Genomic DNA, 14,017 nt, shown 5'->3' with positions numbered 1-14,017 from the left:
TCCCTACCTATGACTGACTACATACCTCCTTGGCCTTAACATGTTAGAACCAAGGACTGTTTAAACATAAAGTGGGCTTTTTATCGATGCTCAAACCTCGCCCATCATAAAAACACCTTCCCTGCAGTTATTGCCCCATTTCTCCCCGCCCTTTCTCAGCCAGAGTTGTTGAAAGAACTGCCTGCACTTGCCTCTTCCATTTTCTCACACCTAAACTGATTGCAATCTGGCTCTGTACCCCACCCCTAGGTTTCATGAGCATCTCTCACGGCCTCCTCCAATTGCCCTGTAGGTCTTGTCCTGCTTGCATGGGTAGTGTCTAATACTGCAGACTCACACCTTTCTCTTCCCCTGCTTCTCCTTTACTCCTCCACTCTCCTTCTGCCGCTCCCTGTGCTCCCTCCTTGTTTTGCTGAAGCCCCTTCTCTTCTTCCAGGAGAACCCAGAGGCTCATGTGGCTTTGAGGACCTCAACCTTGATGGAAAGATTGGGGTGAAGAATGAAGACTCTGTAGACCAGGAGTGTGTGCCAGGCCTTGGACTAGATCTTCAGCAGATTTCTGGGGAACAGAGTTAAGCCAGCTGGAGGACAGTGTGACGCTAATGACATGGCAGCGGCTTTCAGGCGTGGCACCGAAACACTGACGAGTCAGGATCCCTGTGGATCCAGAACAGGGCATTCCCACGGAAAAATTATAACATCTGATATTTCATGCAAGCACAGAGCAGTATATCAACCTAGAATACTGAGTAAGGCTTCATTGTCTCAAAGTGCTAAGAGGAGTATGATCTGTATGTTGAAACTCCCCTCCCTGGGGGGAAAGAGCCATTCACATGTGTTGTTCCAGTTTACTTTATACACGTATACGTGGTACAGAGAAATGACAGAGGACACTACCCTTCCATAGCTGCTGTTTCAAACACCGGGACCTATTAAACATGATTGTGTCTAATTACCAGCCTCAGCCATCCATCAGCCATGAACAGCCACTTGGAGAGCACTAATGAGGCACCTTGCTAGCCCTTGCATCAGACAAATAATTCTCTACCGCAAATGAAAGAGTGAAGGCAGAAGAGCTGAGGGAAAGCACAGGCCATCCAGCCTCACTCCCACTGCAGCATGTCCAGTCCTAAGGGCCCTTGGAGGTGTCAGTGATGGTGAGAGCAGGTAAGGTCCGTTTGTCCTAGATTGAGACTGCATAATGGTCCAGACCCTGGTCAGTTTAGGGTGTGTGCGTGCATGTGTGTGTGGCGGTGGTGGGGTGAAAGGTATAAAGCTTAATAATTGAATATTATACCACAGCATTCCAGTCACTGCAACCATCCAGATCAATTTCCCATCTATTTGTCCTCCCTTGAAGTGGAGCTCCCTAAAAGTTCATGCCCAGAAGACTTTATCACATGTGACTCTACTTCCGGCTGATTTCTGTTTCTTTCTTTTTTTTTTTCTTTTAAGATTTTATTTACTTATTTGACAGAGACACAGAGAGAGAGGGGGGACAGAAGCAGGGGGAGTGGGAGAGGGAGCTCGATCCCAGGAGGCTGGGATCATGACCTGAGCCAAAGGCAGAGGCTTAAGGACTGAGCCACCCAGGTGCCCCAACTTCTGGCTGATTTCTACTCACCTTCTTATGCAGCAACTTCAGCACCTGACTGGCTGAACCAGTCCTCTCCACCAGTCCTCTCTCTGCTGTCAGTTCCATGCCATGGATGAGCCACCGCACTCTGGCTTCTCAGTCCTTCCCATCCTTCCCATCCTCTCCCTCTCCCTCCATAACAGCTCAGCTACCGTGACGCCCACATCCTAAGGGATGCCCAGATCCCTGTTCTCACAAGTGAATGTACCACCTTCATAAGGCTGCTTCAAAGACTGCTGTTCTGACACCACCATTTCCTGTGCTTCCCACTCTACGGAATCCCAGTTCCGATACTTGGACCCATAGAGCCTGGTGTGCAGGGCCAATGTTTCATTTTCTCTCTCATCTAGCTTAGACAACCCGTGGTCCAGCATATCAGCCCTTGTCTTCTGATATCCTTAACTATCCTGCAGCTCTCTTCTACTCTGGCACCAGTTAACCGGAACCATTCAGCCATCAGACCTGAGCAGCAGGTACCAGAAACAGGGATGCCATAGCCAGGAAGGTTCTTTCACAAATCTCAAATGACCACTAGCCCTGCCAGCCAGGTTCCCCCCACACCTTAGACAAATTCACAACCCCTTACTCTGAACAGTCTTTTTCCCACCTTCCCCTTTCTGTATATTCCCCTATCCCATCTCAAGCTTTGCTGAGACCCACTGTTTCCGGGGGGAAATGAAAGCCCTCTGTTCCTAGGAGTAGGGCCAGAATACTCTTGGGCTGGATCCTGCACCAGAATAAAGGCCAAAGCCACTGCCACTCCTTATGGCCACTCCACGGACTCCTAACTCTGGCACAGAACACCAGGCTGGCCTTTCTGTGGAGCAAACAAGCTTCATGGAGGTGGGGATCGGAGAGCATCACTCTTTTCCCCTATGACGGGGCTAGTTCTTCCCTGCCCTGTGCAGAAACACGGGCAGCAACTAAGATTTTTTGGTTCCTTATGAGTAACAAAGGTCCTCTAGTCACTGTAAATCCAGTAATTCAAGTGTGGTGTCCAGAATAATAATAATAATAATAATAATAATAATAATAATTAACTTTTTAAAATTAGTTTCAGGGGTAGAATTCAGTGATTTATCAGTTGCATGTAACACCAAGTGCTCATTACATTAAGTGCCCTCCTTAATGCCCATCACCCAATTACCCCATTCTCCAGCAACCCTATTTGTTTCTGAGAGTTAAGAGTCTCTTATGGTTTGCTTCCCTCTCTGTTTTCATCTTATTGTATTTTTCTTTCCCTTCACCTATATTCATGTTTTGTTTCTTAAATCCCACATATGAGTGAAATCATATATTTGTCTTTGACTTATTTCACTTAGTATAATACCCTCAAGTTCTATCCACATGGTTGCAAATAATAATAATAATTAACTTTAAACTTCATGTTTGGGCTGGGTTTTTCCTCCTCTGCCATGACAATGGCAGGGGGGAAAGTCCTAATAAATTTCTCTTTTCTCTCCAACCTGTTTCATGATTTTCACTCCACCCTTTGCCATGGTTTCTGACCCCACCCAGGGTAGAGGTGAAAGTGGGGCAGGACAGTTCTCACACAATTTGGAATTCTATGATGATCTGGCATCAGCCCTCCCCAGGAAGCGAGTGCTTTCCTTCCTGAGGTAATTTTGTGAGGTTTTCAGAGATTCCATGGAGTGTGTGGATCTTCTTCTAGCCAGTCACTCCAGACCCCTTCCTCAACCTTTATGTGTCTGATTGAGCCTCAGACCTTACTCTGCTGTGGGGTTCTACTCATCAGTCAGCCTTCTAGGTTGGGATATAAAACAGCTTTCTCACTGGAGTGGCCCAAGTCTGGTTCTTGGAAAATACTCACACATTCCCCCTGCCCCTACCAACTGTGGCAGCACAGGCCCCTCCTACACAGCCCCTCTGGTTTCTCCCTCTACTGCACTGGCTAGGACCAGCACCAACAGCAGCTCTTTCCAAAATCCCTTCTCATATCCAGCCTTTTTTCAGTCTTTTAAACTTCTTCTTTAGGTCAGAGATAGGAAGTTAACTGGGATCACAGAATCAGTCTTTGGAAACCTCCCTTGTAAGTAGTCTTGACTATACCTGGGAAAGCAGCATCTATCATTCAGCCCAAACTGGGACAATTCAGGCTCCATTTTCAAACCCTGCCATGCTAGACTACACGTGCAATGAACAACGGGTTGACTCATGGCTGCTGTTGTTCTAAAGCTGGAAAGCAGGAAAAAGCCGAAAAGCAGAAATGTCCTACGGGGTGCTGGGCAACCTGATCAGTTCAACACATTAGTGAGGATTCAGCCCTCCCTCAGGCACAGAGAAGCTGCCCCGCTGCAGGCTGTATGAGATTTCGCTCCAGAATAGAAATAAAAACATTTATATACAACAGGTGGTTTGTCATGGCAACCAATATGGCATCTTTTGGTACGTTTTCATACCTAGAAACTCAAATGTGAGCAGAGGTGGCAGTGACTCCTTTGGTTTGGCCTGTGTGCCCATTGGTCTGGGGCTGACTACCCAGATGGTGAAGCCACTGCATCCAGAACTGAAAAACTCACTCTTTCAAGCAGAGAGGAATTTAGTGCAAAGAGCTCTTTATATAGGTGTTCCAAGGACTGGGGTGAGGTGGAAGTTCCCAGAGAAGGAAAGGAGAGATGAGAGAAGCTATAAGGACTGAGTTATAAACCATGACCAGCACATGTGGCAAATTATATTTGACAAAGTCAGAAGGAAGAGCCTGAAGGAGCCTCTTAGAGATAATTCAGGCTTCCCTTGGCAATCTCACTTGAGTTTTACAGATGAAGAAATAGTAATAATAATAATAATAACTACATTTTTTTTTAGTATAGACACTTAGTAAATACTACTTCATTTCTTACCTCATTTATTTTTTGAGACATTCCTAGGAGGTAATTACTACCACTACCTTCATTTTACAGATGAGGAAACTGAAACTCCAAGAGGTAAGTTCACTTGCCCTAGATGCCCTGGCCAGGAAGGGAAACAAAAGGAGGACAGCCTATGCATTAGGACCCCTGATTTGGTTTGATTTCCATGACACCATTATATGGCACAAGGGAAAAGCTCAATTAAAATTCCTCTCCCAGTAACATTTGAAACATAGTACATACCTTTCTACTTCTCAAGTTCAGTCCAAAGCAGAGCCGCGGCTTTGAAAATACTTGTATTCAATTGAAATGCCAAGAGTGGAGCTTGAAGAAGCCATAAAAGGAAAAATGGAAGTATGGAAACACTGCCAGCTATATTCATGAGAACCCTGTGGTTCTGGGGAGTCAGTCTGTTTCTGGGCCTTCAGAGAGGTTAGCTGACTGGGTGACAGATGTGACACCATGGGGAAAGAAGGATGACAATGCTGGTGGTGGGAGAGGAGAAGAGGCATAGAGACCAGAGAAGCTCAAGAAAGGAAACAGGCTAAAAGAGGAGAATAGTTGGTCAGAGAAGCTTAGAGGTACTGCATAAGAAGGTAGCCAAGGCTTCATAGGTGAGAGTAAACCTTCAGATAAGTGGGGAGAGTCCTGAAGGAAAACACCAGTCTCTAAGAGGAAAGAGCCCTGGACAAGGAAACAGCCTCTATGAGGAGAGGGTGAAGTACACCAGAAGACAGCCATGGGGGTGTGGTGGGCAGGGTACTGTGGGTGTGTGCAGAGGTCAGGGAGCCTGAGTGAACATAGAACACAGCAGGCTGCAAGAAGCAAAGAAAGGAGAACAGACCTGGCTCTGCCCAGTGTTTGAAGGCAGAGTCTTGGTGGTGAAACCTTTCCTCCTCACCCCCAAATCTTCTAGAGTACAATCACCTGCATTCCCAGGGCCATCCTGGGCCCTCAGGGTTCTCACAGCTGATATCTCCATGTGCAGGCTATCCCATCCCCACTGCCTCACCCAAATGCATCACTGACATTTCTCCCAGCTGTGCACCCCCCACCATTCCAGCCTCTCCAGAGGAACACCCCCAACTCATGATCTGCAGGATTCCTTGGGCCCTTAGCGTGCCCTCCAAATGTACTGCTCTTTTCCCCTCTGGGATCCCATTAGATTCTGGGTGCCTTGAATCACTCCTTCTTTGTCTGGACATCCCTTTAGTAGTGCCCTGAACTCAAAGATGGTTGTTTAGCCGTTTGTCGGGGCACTTGGGTGGCTCAGTGGGTTAAGCCTCTGCCTTGGGCTCAGGTCATGATCTCAGGGTCCTGGAATCGAGCCCCGCATCGGGCTCTCTGCTCGGCAGGGAACCTGCTTCCTCCTCTCTCTCTGCCTGCCTCTCTGCCTACTTGTGATCTCTTTCTCTGTGTGTCAAATAAATAAATAAAATCTTTAAAACAATAGCAGTTTGTCAACAATACCAAAATGGAAGTACACGGTTGGCTGGTAACAGCCAAAGGCCTGCAGTGAAACAATGGAATTGAAAATCTTATTCATCTTGTGCCCTCTTGTGGAAAAGAGGGCAAAGAACACTATGTTACCACTTGGGAAGCTAGGGATTTACTTCTTTCCCTATCACATCCTTCTTCTCTAAATGTAGTTATTATAAGACAGTGTTAATGAATAAAAATATGTTTAAATATAAATGTACTACCTATGTTTAATTTTAATGTAATATTGTTCTATATTTAAACATAACTACAGTATATCTAAATACAGTTATAATACAATATTAATGAATCATGATTACCAAATTATGATTTATGAGTTCAAAAATACTGTTCAGAGATGAACCAGGAAGTACTGTATAATTATATGTTCTTTCTGGTAACATCCTTGTATGTTTTTGCTCCTGAAAAATCATTACATGGCTTCATTTTTTTTTTATTTGCTTAGTTTTCTAGGTACTTAACAAAATTAAAGCCCCAATCTATACTGAAGCTATAAGGTCCTTTAACTTTTTTTTTTTAAAACAAATCTGGAACCTCCAACAATACTACTTTAAAAGTTGTTGGAGCTCTCTTCAGTGCTGCCGCTCCGATGAGATTAATTACTTATCCTCTCCTTGTTGCACAGCAATAATCATCCTGGGATTCCACCCTTGCTTGCCTTTTCAGTCTTTTGAGGAATAGAAGTTCAGAATTTTATTAAGTCAAATTCATAATTTTTCCCTTTGTGACTGTGCTTTTAGTGTCCTATTTTTGTTTTATGGCTTTAAGATTTATTTATTTATTAGAGAGAGAGAGAGAGTTTTATGGCTTTAAGATTTATTTATTTATTAGAGAGAGAGAGAGAGAGAGCGCACACGCGTGCACACACACACACACAAACACACACACGAGTGAGGGAAGGGGCAGTGGGAGAGGGACAGAATCTCACGCGGACTCCCTACTTAGCAAGAAGCGCGATGTGGGGCTGGATCTCACAACCCTGAGGACATCACCTGAGCCAAAATCAAGAGTCAGAAGCACAACCAACTGAGCCACTCAAGCTCCTATTTCTAAAATCACTCCCTATCCCAATACCTTGAAGACATTTTGCCATATTATATTCCAAAATCTTTATTGTTTTGGTTTCCACATTTAGGTCCACAACTGACTTGGAAATGATTTTTGTGTATGGTGTGAGGTAAGAATAAAATTTTATTTTACTTTTTCTATATATTTAATTGGGCCACATAATTTATTGAAAAGACCATCTTTCACCTACTATTCTGCAGTGCTATTCATGTCAATCATCAAATAACTGTGTATGTGCGAATCTATTCCTGGAATCTTTAATCTCTTCTGCTGATATGTTTATTACCCTTACATTAATAGTACACTGTTCTAGTTACTGCAGACTTTTTTTTTAAGATTTTATTTATTTACTTGACAGAGATCACAAATAGGCAGAGAGGCAGGCAGAGAGAGAGGAGGAAGCAGGCTCCCCGCTGAGCAGAGAGCCTGATGGGGGGCTCGATTCCAGGACCCTGGGATCATGACCTGAACCAAAGGTAGAGGCTTTAACCCACTGAGCCACCCAGGCACCCCTACTGCAGACTTTTTTTTTTTTTAAGATTTTTACTTATTTATTTGACACAGAGAGAGAGATCACAAGTAGGCAGAGAGGCAGGCAGAGCGGGAGGGGGAAGCAGGCTCCCTGTGGAGCAGAGAGCCTGATGCGGGCTCCATCCCAGGACCCTGGGATCATGACCTGAGCTGAAGGCAGAGGCTCAACCCACTGAGCCACCCAGGTGCCCCTTTACTGCGGACTTTTAATACATCTTGACAACCAATAGGGCAAACCCTTCCAACTCATTCTTCTCCTTTAAGTGTGTCTTGGCTCTTCTCAACTCTGCATTTCTATATAAATGTTAGTATTAGGCTTTTTTATTTTCCAGAAAAAGTATTGAAATTTTTATTGGGATTGCAATACATCTACAGATAAATCTACAGATGATTTTAGAATAAATTTTCATTTCACAGTACCGGGTCTTCTAATCATCCTAATCATTCCATTTATTTTGGTCCTCTTTAATTTTTCTCAATAATTTTTCACTGGTTCCTGAATAATCTTCTCTATAAATTTCATTTTATAGACTCTGTTGGATTTTTTTAAATTGTGATAAAATATACATAACATAAAATTTACCATCTTAACCATTCAGTGTATAGTTCAGTAGTGTTAAGCATATTCATATTGTGCAACCAATCTCCAGAATTTTTTCCACCTTGCAAAACTGAAACTGTACCCATTAAACAACAACTCCCCCCCGCCAGTCCCTAGCAATCTCCATTCTATTTTCTGTCTCTATGAATTTCACTGCTCTGTTGATTCCATTCATGTAAGTGGAATTATATAGCATTTGTCTTTTTGTGACTGGCCTATTTCACTTAGCATAATATCCTCGAGATTCATTCATGTTGTAGCATGTGTCAGCATTTCCTTCCTTTCTAAGGCTGAATAATATTACATTGCATGTATAATACCACATTTTGTTTATCCATTCATCTCTCAATGAACACTTGTTTGACTTCCATCTTCTGGCTATTGTAAATAATGCTGCTATGAACAAATACCTCTTCAAGACTGTTTTCAATTCTTCTCAATTTGTACCCAGAAGTGGAATTATTGGATCACATTTTTAATTTTTTGAGGAACTACAGTATGTCCTTTTAATTCTTACATAATTCTTTTTAAGTAATGGGAAAAGTCATATTAACAAACATTATAGAGTATATTTTTAAAAGAACTTTATGTTAATCCAAAGTAAAATATTTTATATAAATCACTGCTATATACAAAGCAAAAATTGATGAGTTTTTTTTTAATGCCCAAGTGGTTTTGAAACATTGACTTTTTTTTTTTTGAGACATTGACTATTAATGTCACAAGTATTCGTTAGTTAAATTAGGTTGGGAAACACTGTATTACCTGAAAGTGAATTTGCAGCAAGAAGCAGATTAACCAGTGAGGCAAGTGAGTAAGGACAGCTATTTAATTAAGATATATTTATTGAGTGTGTATTCATATGCGTGTTTTTGATGGATAACAAGAAAAAAGAAAAAGAGATGTAGTCCTAAAAGAACTTAGGATCTGGTGGGTTGGGGCTGGTGGAAAGGCAGCATAACACATCAAATAATTGGAGGAAAATTATATTCAGAGTATAATTAGGTGCTAAAGGTGTGATGTAGTCAAGTTCTACAGGGGAGGAAATCACTATAGGATGAGGTCATTGGAAGAAACTTCATGGTGAAATAAGCTGGGCCTCAAATTTGAGCAAAGAAGAGACATTTAAGACTCAAAGAATCGGGGCACCTGGATAGCTCAGTGAGTTAAAGCCTCTGCCTTCAACTCAGGTCATGGTCCTGGGGTCCTGGGATTAAGGCCCCCATTGGGCTCTCTGCTCGACGGGGAGCCTGGTTCCCCCCCTTTCTCTCTGCCTGCCTCTCTGCCTACTTGTGATCTCTGTCTGTCATATAAATAAATAAAATCTTAAAAAAAAAACAAACTCAAAGAACCCCTTTAGCAAAAGCACAGCAATACAACTGAGGACAGCCCTGCGGCTGTTTGGCTACCTCCTTCTACACAGTTATCGACTTCTGTGCATCAATAAAACAACTCCAATTTTTCTTGTAACAAAACACAGCTATCTGTCTTAAAGGTAAAGTTCTCACCTTCTCCTCAAAATATGGAGATACACAGCTCAACAGTCACTGTATTCATCACTGGTAATCTCAACTACTCCTCAAATTCGGGTGGAGTCCCATTGAATATTGTTACCTAATGAGTACACTGTGAAGTTAACTTTTGACTCTAGGTACATGAAAGAGAAGAAACTGGTCAGCATATAAAATGAACACATATGTTTAACAGAAAATATACAATGCTAATGCTGTCCTGGTTTCTGCGATTTGCTGGGAGGCTGTCAGTGAGAACCACATCTCCCTTCTTCCACTCCCCAGTCCACATTTCCTTCATCTGGAGTGACCCAAGCCGTCACTCCTAGGCACCTCCAACTAACTCCCTGGGTTTCACAGTCCTTCTTGTCTGCATTTATAGGAGCAACTTGATTTCACCTCACCTAGAGTGACTTTTTTTTTTTTTTTTTTTTGCCAGTTGGTTCAATGGTATAAGAAGTCCAAAATGTCCAGAAGGCATTCTCACTTTCTCGTTCAACTGAACCATTGTGTCTGCTAGTGGAAGCATTCCTCCCTTGGAGACTATGACTTTCATAACAGCATTGCTCAAGGTTTCTGGGGCAGGAAAAATAATTCTGCAAATGGGTACTGAGTTTAAGAGTGAGAAAAGCCACTCCCACTTCTAACCCTGGATGCCCAGATCCATATGTTCTGGCTATGGGGGCAAGAACACCCCGTAACAGTCACTGATTCGAAGCATGTACTGTATCCTGTGAGACAGAATCACATTGTTTGGGGGTATTGTCTCCCAACTGGCACCACAAGTGAGTCTTCAATAAGCCATTTCGTCTCTCAGGTAGGCCATCTGCTCCTAGGTGATGGAATATGTGGGTTAAGACCAGTGGATTCCATAAGCATGAGCCCCATGCTGTATTTCCTTAGCTGTGAAATGGACAAGAAGCAGTGCCGTGCAGAATACCGGCGGATGGACAAAGTATTCCCTAAGTACACAGACGGTACAGCTGGCTGAAGTATTATGTTGAGGGAAGGCAACTCCACATCCAGAAAACATGTATATTCCAGGGAGGATGAATCTCTGCTCCTCTGTGAAGGAGGAAGCCCAGTGTAATCAGTCTGCCACCAGGTGGCTGCCGGTCCCCAGGGGAGAGGTGCCATAAAGGGGCCTAGTGTCGGCCTCTTCTGCTGCCAGGTCCGCTACTCAGCAGTAATGTTACATCAACACTGAGTAGGGGAAGCCCATGTTTTTGAACCCCAGGCATAGCCTCCAACCCCAGCACTGCAGCCACTTTGTTGAAGGCTCACTGAGCAATCACTGGGGTGACTTGGGCAAGAGATTGATTTAGACCCACGGAATGTCCCCCTGATTATTAGCAGCATCCTTCACAGTGCACAACCGTGGCACACTGCACAGCAGAGAAGTCTCTATGGTGCCGTGGTAATGGAACTGCTGGAAATCTTTTCTCCAGAGTGCAAGGGAAAGTCATTCACTGGGAGGTACCTCACTAGTGGCACTCTGCTATGAACCTGCCCAAGCGGGTGTGCAAAGAGTCAGGGGAAACGTTCTGCTGGGTCCTGGAGAGCTGCGTGCTGAGCTTGTCAAGCCAGCACACCAGAACCAGGACGGGAAGCCCCTTTCTCTTGTCCTGTCTTTCTGGAGCCTCCTACTGACAAATCTGAACATCACGCTTGTTGGTAAAAGAAAAATATTTAATAGGCCCATTTCAAGTTTACAGACCAGGCAAGGGGTGAATTTCAATAAACTGCTAGGTGGCAAAGGACTGTAATGGGTTGAATAGTGTCCTTCCAAAATTCCTGTCCACCTGGAAACTCAGAATGTGACTTTATTTAGAAAATGTACATTTATTTTGCAGATATAATGAGGTTTTTAAAAAAGATTTATTTATTTGACAGAGGGAGACAGTGAGAGAGGGAACACAGCAGGGGGAGTGGGAGCAGGAGAAGCAGGCTTTCTAGTGAGCAAGAAACCTGATGTGGGGCTCGATCCCAGGACCCTGAGATCACAACCTGAGCTGAAGGCAGGCACTGAACTGAGCCCCCCAGGCATCCCTGCAGATGTAATTAGTTAAGATGAGGTCACACTGGATGAGGGTGGGCCCTAAATCCAATGCTGGTATCCTTTTAAAGGGAGATGAGACACGGAGCCACACTTAAACACAGAGAGAAGGCGGCCACGTGATGACAGAGACAAAGAATGCCAGCAATCATGACAAGTTGGAAGGATACAAAGGACTCTTCTCTAGAGCTTTCTGAGGGAGCGTGGGCCTGTTAACAACTTGATTTCAGACTTGTAGCCTCCAGAACAATGAGATAATACATTCTTGTCGTTTTAAGCCACCAAGTTTGTTGTAATTTGTTATGGCAGTCCTAGGAAACTAATACAGCACCAAATCATTAGTTCCAGTTTGGGGAGAACCAACTCATACATGAATATCTGAAGCCCTATGCATCGGGAGAAAGGCGAGAAGCAAGACCCTATATGGACAATGTGCTGAACACCCGAGATTATAGCAGATTCCGAAATTCTACCATATAGCTTTCCTCTCATTAGGCTTTACTATCTTACCAGACATGGTTCTTGGTACTGCAGGAAATTTCCAATGTCCGTCTCTTCACGTGAAAATGTCATGAAGCCATTATTCTTTATTCCAACGTATCCTCCTGCAGCCTCTCTCTGACCCACTGGGCTCTCCTTCTCATGGGTTATCTGTCTTCCCTGGTAACTGCTGTCCCTTGAAATCTATCTGAGCGGTCTATTAAATTTCAGAAACTCCCTTTTATCAGTTTGATCCTTTTTTTATTCATGTATTTATGGAGCATGAATTAACTAGAGATCACTGTGCCAGATACCTTAAAGGGAACAAATGACACAGAGAACACAAGGATGAACGGGACACAGACCCTGTATGACCTGCACCTGAGCGACGCAGACACATCTTGGAAGATCCAAGATTTCTACTGGGGAGATGGTGGTGCTCATCCAGGAGATCAGTAGGAAAAAGAGGTGAGTGGAGAGGAAGTGAGAAAGAACTCATGTTTAGTTTACATTGCCTGTGAAACAAACAAGGAGTGTCTCATAAAGTCATCTCTATGGGGAGGAGGCTCAAGAAAAAGCTCGGGCTTAGGATATAAACCGGAACTCATTTGTTTAGAGATGGTATTTGAAAGCATATATGTGGAAATAGAGAAATAGCCCAAAGAGAGCCTAAGCGTGAGAAATGCAGGAACCAAAGGCACAACAACGAAGAACATGAATAATATGCGGGATTGTCAAAGAAGAGGAAGCAGTGTAAGGAGGGCTCAGAAGAAGGAAGAGAACCTGAAGGCAAAGGGGTAATGAAGGACAGAATTCAAAGTGGAAGAAGTACTGTAGTTAATAATGTGAAGTGCTGGACTCCTGGGTGGCTCAGTTGGTTAAGTGTCTGCCTTCGGTTCAGGTCGTGATCCTGGAGTTCTGGGATCGAGTCCCACATCGGGCTCCCTGCCTACCAGGGAGTCTGCTTCTCCCCTGACCTCTCTCCTCTCATGCTCACTCTCTTTCTCTCTCTCTCTCTCACAAATAAATAAAATCTTTTTAAAAAATAATGTGAAGTACTGAGAAGATAGGGACTAAAATAAATGAATTGTATTTGGCAATAGGGAAGACAAGTGAAGGGCGAAGGGTGCAAGCTCTTTACAGAAGGCTTAAAGGGGACAGGAGGTACAATTGTGGTTTATTCCTGTAACTGATGTTGTAATACACATAATGGAAAAGTCAAATTGGTTTATGAGACCTGGAATGGACAAGGGCAGTCCCTTCCCCCATCCCACTACTAAATCCTGCTCTGCAGAACTACATCCAACCTTCTATTCTTATAGCTGTTTCTATGGGGATTTACTTACATGTTCTAAATAACTTAAGACAGCCATCTCTTTTGATATTTTACTTTTATGTGTTATTAAGTTCATATTATGGAATAGAAGGATTTAGCACTCTTATACAGCCACATTACCTTCATACACAGAATTGTTAAGACCCCCCCAAACCCCCCAACATACTTCTAACTTATTTTGGTTAGATCAGATTCTAGTGTTCACATTATAATGACTACGTACGTATTATTCATAGCTAAGCCTTCCAGTGTACTATAATTAAATTTCTTGCACACCATTTTGTTTGCCTGGACTTAATGATAATTGAGTGTGGTTTCCCCCCTTTGCTTACTCTTCTATGTACCCATCACTAACCCTGCCGACATTGCAAACTTTCAATCCAAAGCATGTATCAGCGATGGAACATAACAAACACACCAGTACTCTA

This window comes from Enhydra lutris, unplaced genomic scaffold (genome assembly GCF_002288905.1).
Source record: "Enhydra lutris kenyoni isolate GAN:26980312 unplaced genomic scaffold, ASM228890v2 scaffoldscaffold8, whole genome shotgun sequence".
Taxonomy (NCBI): domain Eukaryota; kingdom Metazoa; phylum Chordata; class Mammalia; order Carnivora; family Mustelidae; genus Enhydra; species Enhydra lutris.
Note: the sequence above shows the minus strand (reverse complement) of the source record.